The sequence below is a fragment of the Vipera ursinii genome (assembly GCF_947247035.1).
Source record: "Vipera ursinii genome assembly, chromosome: 2".
Taxonomy (NCBI): domain Eukaryota; kingdom Metazoa; phylum Chordata; class Lepidosauria; order Squamata; family Viperidae; genus Vipera; species Vipera ursinii.
The window spans coordinates 239,448,988-239,466,677 of NC_139513.1; the positions used below are offsets into that span (position 1 = coordinate 239,448,988).

Genomic DNA, 17,690 nt, shown 5'->3' on the forward strand with positions numbered 1-17,690 from the left:
ACTACTTGATAAAATAGAAAAATGTGGGTTAGACAGAATCACCACCAGATGGATTTGTAGCTGGCTGACTGGCCGTACTCAGTGTGTGGTCCTCAATGGAACTGCATCTACATGGAGGGAAATGTGTAGTGGGGTGCCCCAGGGCTCTGTTCTGGGCCCAGTGCTCTTCAACATCTTCATCAACGATTTGGACGAGGGGATAAATGGGGAACTCATCAAATTTGTAAACAACACCAAGCTGGCAGGAATAGCCAATACTCCAGAAGACAGGCTTAAGATACAGGAGGATCTGGACAGACTTGAACACTGAGCACTATCTAACAAAATGAAATTCAATGGTGAAAAAAGTAAGGTTCTACATTTAGGCAAGAAAAACCAAATGTACAGGTATAGTATAGGGATACTATACTATATATGAGAGGGATCTCGGAGTCCTAGTGGACAATCACTTAAATATGAGCCAGCAGTGTGCTGCAGCTGCCAAAAAGCCAACACAGTGCTGGGCTGCATTAACAGAGGGAGAGAATCAAGATCACGTGAACTACTAATACCACTTTACAATGCCTTGGTAAGGCCACACCTGGAATACTGCATCCAGTTTTGGTCACCACAATGTAAAAAAGATGTCGAGACTCTAGAAACAGTACAGAGAAGAGCAACAAAGATGATTGGGGGACTGGAGGGTAAAACATATAGGGAACGGTTGCTGGAATTGGGTATGTGTAGTTTAATGAAGAGAAGGGTGAGGGGTGACATGATAGCAGTGTTCCAATATCTCAGGGGCTGCCACAAAGAAGAGGGAGTCAAGCTATTCTCCAAAGCGCCCGAAGGCAGAACAAGAAGCAATGGATGGAAACTAATCAAGGAGAGAAACAACCTAGAAGTTAGGTGAAACTTCCTGACAGAACAATTAACCAATGGAACAACCTGCATCCAGAAGATGTGAATGCTCCAACACTGGAAGTTTTTAAGAAGAGACTGGACAGCCATTTGTCCAAAATGGTATAGGGTTTCCTTCCTTAGCAGGTGGTTGGACTAGATGACCTCCAAGGTCCCTTCCAACTTTATTATTATTATTATTATAACAAAATGCTTGGGTTAATCCAAGTCACTTTCATAATAGCTGTTCACCAGGTTCTCCATTTTCCGATCTGCCCTGATTACATCCTGATGAGTTATGTAGAATAAGGAAAGATGGTAGATGAAAGGGCCCAGTGGATTTTGTGACTGATTGAGGATTTGAATCTAAATTCCTTGACTTCTAGTCCAGCAGTCTGTTGAACAATCTGTATGCTGATTTTTCTTGCTTTTCTTCCTCCATACTGTTTTACCAGGTTTACTCAACAGAAAATGTATTTGGATTTCCAAGGATATTTTTACAGCATTGCTGGTAGAAATAAAGCATTCTGACCAGTAAGATGGATGGATGACCCTCTCAGCTGTCTGGCTTGTATTATTGCATGCATTCCTTGGAAACCAGTTTGTATGTTGTATGCACATATATGCCTGAAGTACAAGATGGACAGGACGGCTGCTTGTTCTTCCATAAATAATGGATTAATTTTAAAAAGGTCAATGTAGTACATACTATAAATATTCCATTTATCTAAATGTAATAAGTCATACTGACTTAAAACATCCAGCCCTTAGGATAATGATTGTGTTCCTGGGTTTTTGGCCTCACCGTCTGTTCTTCCCCCCCCCCTCTATTTTTCAATGCTTCTTTCTGAGGTAGAAAAAAAAATCCTTGAAAAACTTATTTTTGAGCTTGATGAGATAAAGGAGTAGTGAATAATTCCAACCGTTTAGAATTCATTTGCTGTTATGCTTCCAAAAACAGTTCCAATCTATAGACTGTCAAAATGAAAATAGATAGCTTGATTGCATGGTTAAATAACTTGGGTATTAGAAGTTTAAAGAGCTCTAATTTAGAAAGCATTGAGCATCTAGCTGGTTTCTGAAAAACCTTTGGAACATGCAAAGGGAGAAACACTTTGTTTTTAAAGCATTTATATAGGCACAGCAAATTGTACATCTTTACATCCAAATATAATAATTGAGTTTTTTTTAATGTTTCACTAGCAGTAGCAAGAGGATGAAAATGCACTTATATTACAAACAACAGCATTAATGGCTCTTTCCTTGATCATGTTTAAGTAACAAACTTAAACCCAAATTGTCAAAGTGACTGTCTTAGGAATACCACATAGTCATAGCTGTATTGTGTTGTGAATATAACTTTTTTTTTACTTAAGGGGTGATTTTTCAAAAAAATTGGAAGTTCCTTTTAACTCTTTTCAGAATGAAGAAGTATTGCTGTAATAAATGCTAACTTCCTATATGTCAGCTTGTTTTCTGCTGATGATAAATTTGCTGATGATAAATTTGAAAGGAAGGAAGCATTGTTTCAACATCAACCAAACCATTTCATTGTTTGAATTCTTTAGTGTCTTGTTTATTGAAAAAAAATGATTGCAGTATGTCATCCCAGTTCTTTATTTAGCCAGAAAAGTAAACCATTTTTTTAAGCTATGAAAAACATTATTATGAGCTAGGAGAGTATAATTGAAATCCTCATTAGCAGAGTCTTTCTTCCAACACTTACACAGTAAAATATACTCAAGACTATACTTGATGTAATCTAATCTGTCTAGCTAAAAAGTCCTTCTACTGAATGCTTCTTTTTTCAGCCCAGCTCTGGAAAAATTGAAAGAAAAATGGTTGGGATATTCCCATCTATATATAAGAAATCTAGCCCCTGAAACACAAAAAGTAGCTATGTTGCAGTCTTGCAGATAGAGTTTAATAAGGGATTATGACAGCAATCAGGACTACCATAATCGCTAAACAGTATGCTCAGGATACATCACACTTTATAGCTACATGCTTAGCTGTGGGAATTCTGCTTCCAATTACCATTGTAATCCAAGAAGTGCCTTATACAATAAAATGGATAATATGAGGAAGAGTTATTTGGGGAAATAAAAACTGACAAATGAAGACGAATATACATATCCCAGGATATGTTGCAGTCTGGGTCAGTCACTGTGACTAGAGATTTCACCTTCCAAGCTTTCAGACTTCTGCTGGAGCCCATCTTTGGGAAACTTCTCTTTAGCCTAGACAGATGGGCTCCAGCAGGAGTCCGAAAGCTCGGAAGACAAAATCTTTGGTGCCAATGACAGACCCAAATTGGATCCTTCAACATATCCTAGGATACGTATATTTACCTTCATTCGTGCTGGAGCCCATCTTCGGGGAACTTCTCTCTAACTTAGATGGACATTCCATGAAGATGGGCTCCATCATGAGTGTGAAAGCCTGGAAGGCAAAATGTCTGGTCCCAGTGAACAGAGATCCTGAAAATAAAAGCTGAAATCTGTTCAGGCCCATCAGTTTGTTATATAATTGGGAGGAAGACCCTAATGTGAGATATCAAAAAGGAAAGAATTGTCACATAAGTTTAAAAATATGTGAATAAGCTGTTGGTCCCTGACGGCAATTATTTCAGTTCCAGCCATCAAAATCTAGAATTAGCATTTTATTGGTAAAATGTTCTTGAAAATTCCATGATCAAGAAAACTGATTGTTAAAAATCATATGGGGTAGACTTGGAACATTTTAAGAAGTGGCAGTTGGAGACTTCACTTTATGGAAGCAGAAATTCAGCTTTGAAGAAGTAGGCTAGAAAGAATATTGATACCTTTGAACTTTGGTTTTGGAGAAGATTCCAGAAAATACAGTACCATGGACACCAAAAAAAACCCCCCAAACTGATCAAACAAATCAACACAGAGTTTGCATTCAAGACCTAAATAGCCAGACTCAAATTATCATAGGTTGGTCACATTAGGCGAAGACTTAGCTCTCTAGAGAAAACTAATGCTATGAAGGGAAGAGAAGAAGAGGATGGCTTAACAGCAAGGTAGATGGACTCATTTATTTATTTATTTTTATTCCATTTATATCCCGCCCTTCTCCGAAGACTCAGGGCGGCTTACAAGCTTAGCAGTAGCCTTCATTCTATGTATATGCCTGCTTGTTAGGGCTTTCACACACACCCCCAAGCGGCATTATTACAAAGTCAGCTTATTGCCCCCAACAATCTGGGTCCTCATTTTACCTACCTCGGAAGGATGGAAGACTGAGTCAACCTTGAGCCTGGTGGGACTCGAACCTGCACTAATTGCAGGCAGCTGGTGTTACTTAAGGAGGCATTAGCCCACTGCTCCACCAAGGCAGTGGGCTTGCACCCAATACCAGTATTGGGTGCAATGTTACAAGATTTAGATCATCATGGAGAAAATCTATGTGATTGTCAGGAGTCAAAAATTATGGTACATAATCTATCAATAGGTTACTTTGAGGGAAGGAAGAATAGAGCAGAAAGGAATATTTACCCATAGCTGACATTCTGAATAAAAATTTGCTGCTTATAGCTCTTTTTAAAAATGTAATCGCCTCTCCCTTTATTCAGTACTAAAAATAGGTTATGTTTTAGATAACGCCTCACCCCTGGGGGTTGTTCCAATTTTAGACTACAGTAAGGCAAAATGCCAGAGGATTCTCTTCAGAACTTCCATTCACACCATAATCAGAGTTGGTTTTAATGCTTTCTAGAACTATAAAAGTATAAAAACTCCTAGTGGATTTCTCTGTAGTCACTTTTTTCCAATATTTTCTATTTTCATATTTGAGTTGTGGAACTTTTTCTAATTTAAAATATAGTCCTGTATTTATAGATGAACATTTGCAATGACACAACAGCTCCTGTCTGTCTTGTGCAGGTTGCCTGTTGAATTTCCACATCTTGTCACTTTTAATTTTTCTCTCTGAGCCTTTCTTTTGAAGCTGCTTTTATCGCTTTTAAGTAGTTGCTTCCTACTCATTCCTCGATTGGTCCCTAAGTCTGTCAGTTTCTTCTATGTGCTAGAGTGGAGAGAAGAACCAGTTTCCTTTCTGACATGAGCAATTACTGGTTTAACAGTTACCTTTTTATTACAGTAATAATTTGATTGTCCCTAGATTTATGACCATAATGATATCTCTTTATCTTTATCAGCATATGAAGGAATGTGTGCACATGAGCAGAATTTGGCAGCTTTGCAACTAATTATATTCATACAAGCTAGAATGATGATTCTGATTGGAATCTTGAGCTTCTATGTTCTTGTACAGTATGTAGAATTTCTGTGCTAAATTCCAGTGCAATTATACTGATGAAAAGGTCAATCAAGTTTTTTTTAAGTTTAGAGGAGAATTAATATTACCAAGTGCACAGTTGGTGATATATTTTAAAATGTGTCCTAGTATATTTGAGGGGGGGAAAACTTTCCCAAGGCTCTTTTGAGAGGAATATATATGAATAAGTAAATATTGAAATAAAGAAAAATGTCAATATTGATACGGGGAATTTATTAGTTTGCCAAGTGTGACTTAGCATTAGAAGAACAGCCTTTTAGCCACATAAATTAACATGATCTTCTATCTAATAGCCTTCAATACCACCAGTTCCTTGCCAAAGGACACAGAGTGGCAGCTGAGCATGGCAAAGCCAATTTGTATAGAAAACGTATTAATGGTTTTAACCATTTCTTATACAGTTGTTCTCATTCGTGAATGTTATGTAAATCCTGATACTATTGTCCTCCATTTGTAAACCTTTAATATTTGCTTGCATTCTACCTACAACAAAGCCTATCTAAACAGTGCCTCCTTACATTTGTTAGCACTACACTTTGTACATCTGGAATAACCCATTAAATGTTTAAGGATAAATGGACAGTGTGCCAAGCTACTTGCTTAGTACAGAAATGTGCCATATATATTGTAAAGAAGCACACGTGTTCTAACTAAAGGATAAAACTATTGCATGCTTTAAACCAATTGTTTCTCATGACTAATGAACATAGATGATCACAATATACTTGTAAAACTTATATATAAATGGATAAATACATGCCATGGTAAAATAGTGAAGGAAAAGGATATCATTTGTATGCTTGAAGTAATCAGATAACTTTATAATGTACAGATATAACATAATAACAGAGTTGGAAGGGACCTTGGAGGACAAATGATTGTCCAATGTCTCCAGTGATGGAGCACCCATTGATGGAAGCGAGCTTTCCCACTGATTGTTCTCTCTGTCAGGAAATTTCTCCTTGGTTCTAGGTTGGATCTCTCCTTGATAAATTTCCATCTATTTCTTGTCCTGCCCTTATGTGCTGGGAGAATACATTGAGCCCTTCTTCTCTGTGATGATGATGATGATGATGATGATGATGATGATGATGATGATGATAATAATAATAATAATAATAATAATAATAATAATAATAAGAAGAAGAAGAAGAAGAAGAAGAAGAAGAAGAAGAAGAAGAAGAAGAAGAAGAAGAAGATGGAAGGGACCTTGGAGTCCAACCCATCTAGTCCAACCCCCTGCTCAGGCACGAACCCTATACCATTTCAGGCAAATGGCTGTCCAGTCTCTTCTTAAAAACTTCCAGTGTTGGAGCATTCACCACTTCTGGAGGCAGGTTGTTCTACTGGTTAATTGTTCTAACTGTCAGGAAGTTTCTCCTTAGTTCTAGGTTGCTTCTCTCCTTGACTAGTTTCCATCCATTGCTTCTTGTCCTGCTTTCAGGTGCTTTGGAGAATAGCTTGACTCCCTCTTCTTTGTGGCAGCCCCTGAGATATTGGAACACTGCTATCATGTCACCCCTCACCCTTCTCTTCGTTAAACTACACATACCCAATTCCAGCAACCGTTCCCTATATGTTTTAGCCTCAAGTCCCCCAATCATCTTTGTTGCTCTTCTCTGTACCCTTTCTAGAGTCTCAACATCTTTTTTACATCATGGTGACCAAAACTGGATGCAGTATTCCAGGTGTGGCCTTACCAAGGCATTGTAAAGTGGTGTTAGTACTTCACTTGATCTTCATTCTATCCCTCTGTTAATGCAGCCTAGCACTGTGTTGGCTTTTTTGGCAGCTGCAGCACACTGCTGGCTCATATTGAAGTGATTGTCCACTAGGACTCCGAGATCCCTCTCACAGTTACTACTATTGAGCAAGGTACCACCTATGCTATACCTGTGCATTTGAGTTTTTCTGCCTAAATGTAGAACCTTGCTTTTTTCACCATTGAATTTCATTTTGTTAGATAGTGCCCAGTGTTCGAGTCTGTCCAGATCCTCCTGTATTTTAAGCCTGTCTTCTGATAGCCCCTCAAATATTGCAAGACTGCTATCATATCACAGTTGCCAAAAAAGTCAAGACAAGGCTAGGCTGCATTAACAGAGGGATAGAATCAAGATCACGTGAAGTGTTAATACCACTTTACAATGCCTTGATAAGGCCACACTTGGAATAATGCATCCAGTTTTTGGTCACCAAAATATAAAAAAGATGTTGAGACTGTAGAAAGAGTACAGAAAAGAGCAATGAAGATGATTAAAGGACTGGAAGCTAAAACATATAAGGAACAGTTGCTAGAATTGGGTATGTCTAGTTTAATGAAGAGAAGGGTGAGGGGTGACATGATAGCAGTGTTCCAATATCTCAGGGGTTGCCACAAAGAAGAGGGAGTCAAGCTATTCTCCAAAGCGCCCGAAGGCAGGACAAGAAGCAATGGATGGAAATGAATCAAAGAGAGAAGCAACCTAGAACTAAGGAGAAATTTCCTAACAGTTAGAACAATTAATCAGTAGAACAACCTGCCTCCAGAAGCTGTGAATGCTCCAACACTGGAAGATTTTGAGAAGAGACTGGACAACCATTTGTCTGAAATGGTATAGGATTTCCTGCCTCAGTAGCGGGTTGGACTAGATGACCTCCAAAGTCCCTTCAAACTACTACTACTACTACTACTACTATTATTATTATTATTATTATTATTATTATTATTATTATTATTATTATTATTATTAATTATTCCCCCCCTAGTCCTTCTCTTTGTTAGGCTAGACCAGGGGTCGGCAACCTCGGCTCTTTTATGACTCGTGGACTTCAACTCCCAGAATTCCTGAGCCAGCTATGCTGGCTCAGGAATTCTGGGAGTTGAAGTCCACGAGTCATAAAAGAGCCGAGGTTGCCGACCCCTGGGCTAGACATATCTAGTTCCTGCAACTATTCAGCATATGTTTTAGCCTCCAGCCCCATAATCATCTTTGTTGCTCTTCTTTGCAATCTTTCTAGTGTCTCAACATCTTTTTTGTATCATGGTGACAAAGACCAGACATAGTATTCCAAGTGTGGTCTTACCAAAGCAGTATAAAGCGAAACGGTAACACTTCATGTGATCTTGATATTATCTCTTGCTTGATGCAGCCTAGGACTTTATTGGATTTTTTGGCAGCTGCAGCATACTGCTGGCTCATATTAAATAGTTGTCCACTAGGATTCCTAAAACTCTCTCAAAGTTACCGGTGTTGAGCCAGGTTCAACCTATTCTATATCTGTGCAACTGGTTTTTCTTGCCTAAATGTAAAATCTTGCTTTTCTCACCATTAAATTGCATTTTTTTGAGTAGGGCCCAGTGTTCAAGTCTGCCAAGATTCTTCTGGATCTTGACCCTATCTTCTAAAGTGTTGGCTATTCCAACATATACTGTAAACACAAGATTTAAGTATATTTGTTACCGGTGCATTAACATTTTGAATATGATAAATCTATTAAGCTAATTCAGATAAAGCTATCAATCTTTATTTTGGAGAACATAGTGGTTTTTAATCTAAGGCCAAATTTGGCTCCCGGTTGCCCTCCGGGTGAGATTCAAGGTGCTGGTGATGACCTATAAAGCCCTAAATGGCTTGGGTCTGGAATATCTGAGGGAACACCTGCTGCCAGCATAAAGTTCCCTTCGTCCAGTGCGCTCCCACAGGGAGGGTCTGCTCAGGGTGCCGCCGGTAAAAGATTGCCGGCGGATAACACCCAGGGGGAGGGCCTTCTCAGTGGGTGCGCCTGCCCTCTGGAACCAGCTGCCTGTGGAGCTCAGGACTGCCCCCGACCTCCGTTCATTCCGCCGGGACCTGAAGACTTGGCTCTTCGAGCTCTCTGGCCCTGGCTGAGAATTTTAATTTTAATTTTAATTGGGGTTTTTACTTTTTTCAGGGATTGATGTAATTTTTTAAAATTGTTTTTAACTTTTGTATTTCTTGTTTTAAATACCCTGTAAACCACCCTGAGTCCTTCGGGAAAGGGCGGTATATAAATCTAATAAAATAAAATAAATAAATAAATAAGAAAGAAAGAAAAGAAAAAAGGAAAGGAAAAGAGGAAGGAAGGAAGGAAGGAAGGAAGGAAGGAAGGAAGGAAGGAAGGAAGGAAGGAAGGAAGGAAGGAAGGAAGGAAGGAGCTGCTCCAAAATTTTGGGTTTGCTTTAGATTTGGAGGATCTGGGAAGTCTGTTTAAATGTGTTTCATTTCCTCTCTTTAAATGACAAGTTCCAGTTATAGAAATAGTGGGAATAGAAAGGAGAGTTGGCTGATTTCTCTAGCTTTCAACTAAAATCACCAGGATTTTTCTTTTTAATATTTAATGTATATTCAGCAGAAGAAATAGAAACAACAGTCTGTTTGTGATATTTGGCCTCGTCTCCCCACAAAGCTTGGGATAGCAAAACTTGAAGAGAGGTCATGGGATTAATTAATTAAATAATCCATTCTGTTTGTGGATTCTGTTCCATCAATTTTTGAATACTGCAACCATACTTTTGTTCCCTTTGGGAACAAATGCACATAATCTGGGCAGACTGTGGTCATAACCAGCCAAAAGCATTAAAGAATTGAAAGTTGTACTAAGGAGCTAAAACCATGCCAAGGACCTAAACAACAGCTTTGTAATATTTTTCTTCAGAGAAAATGAAGAAATGAAATGCAGCCTGATGCAGTTATCACTGAGGATGGCCTAATGCAGAGTTTGGATGAACACCCATGAAAATACTGTGAGGTTCCATAACTCATCATAAAGGATATGTTTTAATTATGCTAACTTGGATTGAAAGGAGCTGAAACTCAAGACATTGTAGGTTATGAATGAGATTACCGGTACCTGCTTTATGCCTTCAGAATTGTGTTGGAAAATAAATCTGTATTACAATAAATAAGGTTTATCATGATTATGGTTTGGTCATCAGGATTTACAGTTAAGGGTGAAATGCATTTTGAGTTCAATGAGTGTCACAGAAAAATTAATAAATTGAAAGTGTATACTATTCTCTTTATAACAATACTTAATAGCTGATGTTGCCTTCATATATCAATTATTCTTTTTGGAACAAAGACCTATGTTATTTCATCTACTTCTGTAAACATTTTATAAGCATAAATTGCCATTTTAATGTTTGCATTTTTTTCTCTCACATAATGCTGAGTAGCATTGTCATACTATATAGAAGTTTTCTCTGATTTTCCCTCCCTCTAATGAGTTGGGATTATAATTTTCAGAAATCCTAGATCAAAATTATGTATAATAATTCATTGTAAGTATGTTTATTTTGATTTTTCAATGTTTCAATTTCATACATTCTGTAAGAATCTTCTAAGATTCATACTATAATTAAAACGTTCAATATGGTACTTTCTAGATTAATCACCAACAAAAAAATTGGTCATGGAAATTTGTACAGTAATTTTCCTAAAGGAATTAACCAGTAATATTTCTGTGATTATGGGCACTGATGAATGAAGGAAAGTTCATCAGTTAAAGGAGGGATGTTGTATGCTGAGTAGCATATCTAAAGAAAATCTAATATTATTGGAGAAGATACAGGCACATGAAGATTTGCCCAGATTTAGTTAATTTCAGAAAGAGAACAAGCTGTCCGATGGTGTAATTGCATATTTGAAATTTTTTGCAGCTATACAGTACATTCCAAATAATTTTCACAAAATAATGCATGGCAGGGAACTTTATATTGAAGAACACTATTATAGAACCCGGTTGTTCAAAAGCAGGCCTTTATAAAATTCACATAACACACTTTCTGTAAATATCAGATATAAAGAAAAGGAACTAGACTCACAATACGGTATTAAATAGGTTGGTAGAAACTATTCACAGTTAGCTTCTAGTTATTTGAAATCAAGAGGGAAAAGAGTTTTGAAGGTTTTACTTTTTGATAAAAGACCACAGGTAGAGAAATCTTTCTTTGTTCCCAATGTTCCTCTGTATGACTCTCACATTTTAGCTTTCTAAACGAAAGATATCTCCATACTGGGCTTCAGCTGAAATTTGTCTGTTTAATGGAGCAATATTCATTGTCTGGTTCAACAATAGTACAAGTCAGTCCTATTCACATTTATTTGGAGTCAAGCCTCATTTTCCTAGGCATAGGTTTGCAGTGATATATTCTTATAAAATAAAATGCATCTCTTTTCTCTGACATTGTAACATTGCCAATTCTAAAAGGAAGAAAAGTGATGTTGTTGAAGTGAGGAGATTTTATTTTGCATCATGAAATGTACAGTTATTCAAACCTTTTGGCCAAGCCAATTAGATGTTAGAGAGCCATTATGTTGGAAAACTGCCAGCCAGACAAGGAGGAGGGATCAAGCGGAGAATTAGCCTTGAGTCATTATGCAACCACAAGAAATCTAGAAGTAAAAAAGCCCTTCCCCAAAATTCCATGAGGCTTTATCTGTTCCCAAGAGAAGGCAAGTGTTCTGGGAAGATTATTGTATTATAGATAGCATACAATAAAGTAATCAACTTCAACCTTTCCTATGTGGATCTGGTTACTTGCATCTGATACATTAATATCTTTATTTATTTGATTTGGTTTTTATTTTTTTCTGAAAAAAGTTATGGCTTTCATGAAGATTGTGGTTATGGTATGGAAAACCATGCTTTGTGACCTGAAGCCAATACAGAATTTAGTCTGCTTTCCTTCACTCACCAGTGCTCAGAACCAATATTACTTGTTAACTATTTAAGAAAATTACTGTGCACATTTTCACGTATCTCCAAAGTTACTAGAAAGATTCTGTGTTTGCACTTTGTAAAATTTCTCAGCTTCTTCACCCTTTCAGTAGCTTTTCTCCCTCCTCATGTACCAACTCATTAGGGAGTGTCCTGACACTTCTGGAAAGTAACCAACACTTGGTGGTTCAGAGTTCCAAAGGAATCCTTGGGCTGGGACTCTTTTCTCAATGGATTCCACTGGTTTTTATAATCTCTGATTGCCCTATCTTTCCTCTAAAACAGATTCTGGAAAAACCTATTTATTTAAGAGCATTTCCTTTTTAGTTTTTACTTTTACAGAATAATGTTTAACTTTCCTGAATAGAGGGTGAAAGATAAAAAAATATAATCTTAATGATAATGTACATCCATAATAGTTCAGAATAAAAGGATCATTATCATGGATTTACTAAGGTACTCAGGTTTTGATGAGCATGAAATGGTCTTCCTTAAAACATTAAGATATGTTTCTTTGGCTTTCTGGCTCCACTGACATTGAATGGAATTGTTTCACAGTTTCACAGTTATCTCCTTGTTTTGTAGGACAGCCTAGCACTTGGACAAGAGGAAATATAGTCAATGTCTTTATGGGATTCCATTGCAAAAAAATAATAATACCAGAATTAGAAATATAATGAGGACAGGGTCAATTTTTTGGTAATTTCTTCTGAATCATCCAAGATTGATTGAGTAGCTGAACATTCTAGTTTCCATCAGTTCCTGGAACGTTGTAAAGTTCAGATGTGCTAAGTGAGAGATTTAAGGATTTTTAGCCATTGTAATCCTTTATGCTTTATAATTTGTTGCTAAACTAAATGTCTGAATACTAAGGCACAAAAAAGAGACAATATGATATTACCATTTAATTTCATATACTGCATGAGTGGACTTCATCAGCAGGGAATAGCAACCGTTATCTTAATCTCTTGTAACTTCTGGGAGTTGAAGTCCACGAGTCATAAAAGAGCAGAGGTTGCCGACCCCTGCCCTAGGTGATTAAGCTATGCTGTAAGGTTCCAACCATTGAAGCATTTATTTTGATAGAGAAACTCTAGCTAGCAAATAAAAGGACCTTAGATTAATTCTGGATATGTAACTGGTAACACAGTTTTAATCATTAAATGGTCTTTAATAACAATTACCGTATTTTCCGGCGTATAAGACGACTGGGCGTATAAGACAACCCCCTACATTTCCTGTTAAATTATAGGGTTTGGGCTATACTCACCGTATAAGACTACCCCTCTTCCAACGCACACCAAATAAAAATTAAAAAACATCAGATTTGATTTTAATATGGTAATTTTAATTCAAATGCTTATGACATGCAGGTACTTAGTAGGAAAACTGTCACTTATAAACATAAGGCTGTTTGTCATCAAACATGTAAACATAAAACAGTGCAAGCGGATTAAACTTTAATAATAATAATAATAATAATAATAATAATAATAATAATAATAATAATGAAGAAGAAGAAAAAGAAAAAGAAAAAGAAAAAGAAAAAGAAAAAGAAAAAGAAGAAGAAGAAGAAGAAGAAGAAGAAGAAGAAGAAGAAGAAGAAGAAGAAGAAGAAGAAGAAGAAGAAGAAGTTGGAAGGGACCTTGGAGGTCATCTAGTCCAACCCCCTGCTCAGCAGGAAACCCTATACCATTTCAGACAAATGGCTGTCCAGTCTCTTCTTAAAAACTTCCAGTGTTGGAGCATTCACCACTTCTGGAGGCAGGTTGTTCCACTGGTTAATTGTTCTAACTGTCAGGAAGTTTCTCCTTAGTTGTAGATTGCTTCTCTCCTTGACTAGTTTCAATCCATTGCTTCTTGTCCTGCTTTCAGGTGCTTTGGAGAATAGCTTGGCTCCCTCTTCTTTGTGGCAGCCCCTGAGATATTGGATCACTGCTATCATGTTACCCCTCACCCTTCTCTTCATTAAACTACACATACCCAATTCCAGCAACCGTTTCCTATTTTCCTAATTCACTTTTTCACTTTTCCTAATTCACTCTAAAGCTTTCCCTGCACAGAGCCTTAAGTAACACCATCTGCCTGCAATTAGTGCAGGTTCTCATCCCACCAGGCTCAAGGTTGAGTCAGCCTTCCATCCTTCCGAGGTAGGTAAAATGAGGACTCAGATTGTTGGGAGCAATAAGCTGACTTTGTAATAAGGCTGCTTGTGGGGTGTGTGTGTGAAAGCTCTAATAAGCAGGCATATACACAGAATGAAGGCTATTGCTAAGCACATTGATTTGTGCTTTAAATTGTAAGCCGCCCTGAGTCTTCAGAGAAGGGCGGGATATAAATGGGATTAAAAAAAAAAGACCAAATGGGAGATCCGCTCCAGGTTTTCCAGCCAGCCCGCCCAATTCCTGAGTCAAATGTGTCCTTAGAGCTAAGCAGCTGCTCTGGCTACACCTGCCTTTCAAGTTGCTCTTGCATTCCCCACCTGCCTACAGCTGCTCTTCAACTTTAGAAGGAAAGACGCCCAGACCCCAGCCTGTAAAAAATCACAGACTGCAGCTTCTACTCCAATTGGTCCTGCTTTCCCTGCGCAGACTAAATGGAAGATCCGCTCCAAGTTTTCCAGCCAGCCCTGTCCCTAAAGTTTCAGCACCCCGCGTATAAGAGGACCCCTGACTTTTGAGAAGATTTTCATGGGTTAAAAAGTCGTCTTATACACCGGAAACTACAGTAATCATTGCTAGCATTTTCAAAAATGACACAGCATTCAATCAAATAACTTTTTCCTTATGTATCTGGTTGTTGTTTTTTTAAATGTATCTTTCTCCTGTTGACTGATTACCTCTTCACATTATTAGTAGGACTTTTCCAGACATAGTAGCTTATCTGGCTGAGTTCCTTCCTTGAATTAACCATTTGGCATTCCTTCAATAAGTATGTCCAGAAGTGACCTGTTATTTTTAAAAAAACCCTTTGTTCCAATTTTTAATTAAGTGATTCTTGTCCCAACAAACACGGTTCTTTCAATTTTGACTGAATTCTTGCCTTACTGATAAATGCCTGAAGCTTCACTTAAAAGAACTTACAGATCCCTCATTAACACATTGTCTTCCATTTTAAACTTTAGCATTAAGGTTACCCTTTTACCTTCTGTTTAATTTATATTCTTTTTATTGCTCAGAGATATACTTCTGATACCTATGTATGTTGCTTGAGTGAAACTATTTCCAAGGTTACTCTTTTTGGCCCAATCTAGTTTGTGTTGCATATCCCTTGACAAGTTTCTGAAATTAGAACATATCCAAAATCAGTGACTTGGGGAAAAGATTGTTCTTGTTATTCTATAGCTTAGAAACTAGAGCTACCATTTAAGCCACAAGTGCATTATGTTACATTCAGATCTACCTACATTCCACCAGGAGACATTTATACCAGTTTTGTGTCTTAGATGAAGGCATGCTTATTTGTTCTTGGTGCTTTCCCGAAGTGCAGTTGGCAAAAATGTTTCCAGGGATGTTTCAGCTATATATCTGAGATTATTAATGTTTAAAAGGTTTAAACCTCTGTTTTAAGTTTGGTCCTGAAGTGGAATAGAAACTAATGTAGATGTTTGGATACAGTCCTATAGTGCCAAATAAAAAATTTGCTGATCTTATTTTGGATTAGGTTAAGTTTTGAGTATTTCCAGGGATTGGATAACTATAGCAAGACAACTATCCAGATCAAGTCACATTAGATATATTGGTCTAATCTCAAAAAAATTGTGATGTTGATTCATAATTCAATATTTGTTTCTGATAATTTTTTAAAGAAACTATTGTCAGATAAATTTGGGAACTGAAGAGCAGAGCAGTAAATGCCTATAAAGGTTTGCACAGTCAGCAACGTATACCTTGGTGGGGCTGTCAGGACCAGCCTTTGAATGAGAAAAGAGTGTTGGGGTTAGAAGCTCGATGCTGCACTTTTAATTATTAGTTTCTAATATAAGTCCATTTTTATCTCTAATCTTATAAGAATTTAAAAGATCCTGATGTCTGCACCATTTTATTTCATTAAGCTTCCTACGAACTTCGTAGAAAATAATGTGCATAATGCTCCAAATATGTTTTTGTGACATAATTGACCTTTTGAAATAATTCCAGTGGTAGCTCATTAGTGAACTTGGAGAGAGAGCTGTCACACATGCATAGGTGCCAGGTCCCTTTTGATTCTTGCATCACCATGGCATATCTCTGCCATCCTAGGCTAGAGACTAGTTGAGAGATACTCATCTCAGAATCCTCTGTGTGTGTGTGTGTGTGTGTGTGTGTGTGTGTGTGTGAGAGAGAGAGAGAGAGAGAGAGAGAGAGAGAGAGAGAGAGAGAGAGAATGAAATAATTGGCTCTTGGTAAGAATGTTATAGCTGTACCTTCTTCCTTTTCTGATAGGAGACAAAAATGAAGCTGAGTGAGACATAATATTAAGGGATACCTCTCTTGTTATAAATTGCACATGCAGAAGCACTTCTTCTAAAGTTTGACAGAAATAGTCCTGCAAGCTCTTCCCTTTTCTTAAAAAAAAAAGCTGGTGGATGGCTAGGTTTACACATCTAGTGCTGTATTGCAATCATGTTGTTGGTACTTCATCTTCAAGGTCAGTATGAAGGTGAGAGAAGGTTAGCTGAAAATGTTATGGGCACTGGAAGCAAGAGTACAAAGGCAACAAAGAAAGGCCACTAGCTTGATCATAATTAATTTATTTTAATTTATTTCAATTTTTTATTTTTAATTTACTGTACAGAGACCTTTAAGTTTTGTTGTTGTTAGCCGCCCTGAGTCCCTCGGGAGATAGGGCGGGATATAAATCCCATTAATAAATAAATAAATAAATAAGAAGTGGACCTGGAAAGAACTATGCCTCACTCAAAATTTTGTTGTGATTTGTGGCTCTTGTGGAATTATGACCATGATAGAGCCATTCGCCCACTTTCTTGACCTTAGGAAACCGAACAGAGATGGAATCTTCAGTTTAGTCTAAATCTGATATTTATAGAAATACCAATACAACAATAAAAAATAAATATGGTCTATGTCACTGTGGATATATTCACAAATTATTCCAGCCTATCACATTTCTGTGGATTAGTAAAGATACGCAAACATACATTTACTGCTTTGTTCCATTTTCTCCAAGATATGGTTTTGTGTGAATCATGTATTCAACTAATCTTAATAAATGTAGTTTGCCTATAATTCTTCACAAATATTCTTTTGGTGTTGTATTTGCACAATATATATATAATTTATTTCAGTTGTTGAGGTGAGAAAGACAAAGATTGGTAGATTGTTATGCTGTACCAGTATGTTAGCTATGTGTAATGAAGGAGTACATAGTGTCAGATCTCACTGTTTGACTTCCAAGGAAAAGTGATGGATTCATATAAATTGCAAGAGAATTTCAATGACTGAAGACTACTTAAAATACTCTGTAGAGAAAAATATTGTAGTCATAAAAGTAATTCATGTCCATGAACAGTTGTTTGATTGTCCAATGGGCAAGGTATCGACCAGCTCTGAGTATGAAAATCAGTTCCTAATCATATGCCGTGACAAACACTTAGCATGTGGAAGTTTGACAGTATTAAAATACAAGTGTTGCAGTGCACAGTGTGGCAGAATCTAGCCTTCTACTATTAAAAGAAAAAATAATTAGTGGTCGGTAACTAATGAATGAGATATTACACATTGATTTTTCCTCTCAAGATTGTCAAAGGTTTGTGACATTGTGAAAGA

The 17,690-nt window shown here is 37.2% G+C and overlaps 1 protein-coding gene across 2 annotated transcripts in view; it reads left to right on the forward strand.

The window, feature by feature from the left end:
• MARCHF3 (membrane associated ring-CH-type finger 3) overlaps positions 1 to 17,690 on the forward strand; it is a 139,426-nt gene that overhangs the window by 58,045 nt on the left and 63,691 nt on the right. The window contains exon 2 of one of the 2 annotated variants that reach the window (XM_083354535.1): positions 9,859 to 9,946. The exons of the other annotated variant lie outside the window; for it this stretch is intronic. The gene's annotated coding sequence lies outside the window, so the exon portion shown is untranslated. The remainder of the gene's footprint in view (positions 1 to 9,858; positions 9,947 to 17,690) is intronic. 2 annotated transcript variants of the gene reach the window in all.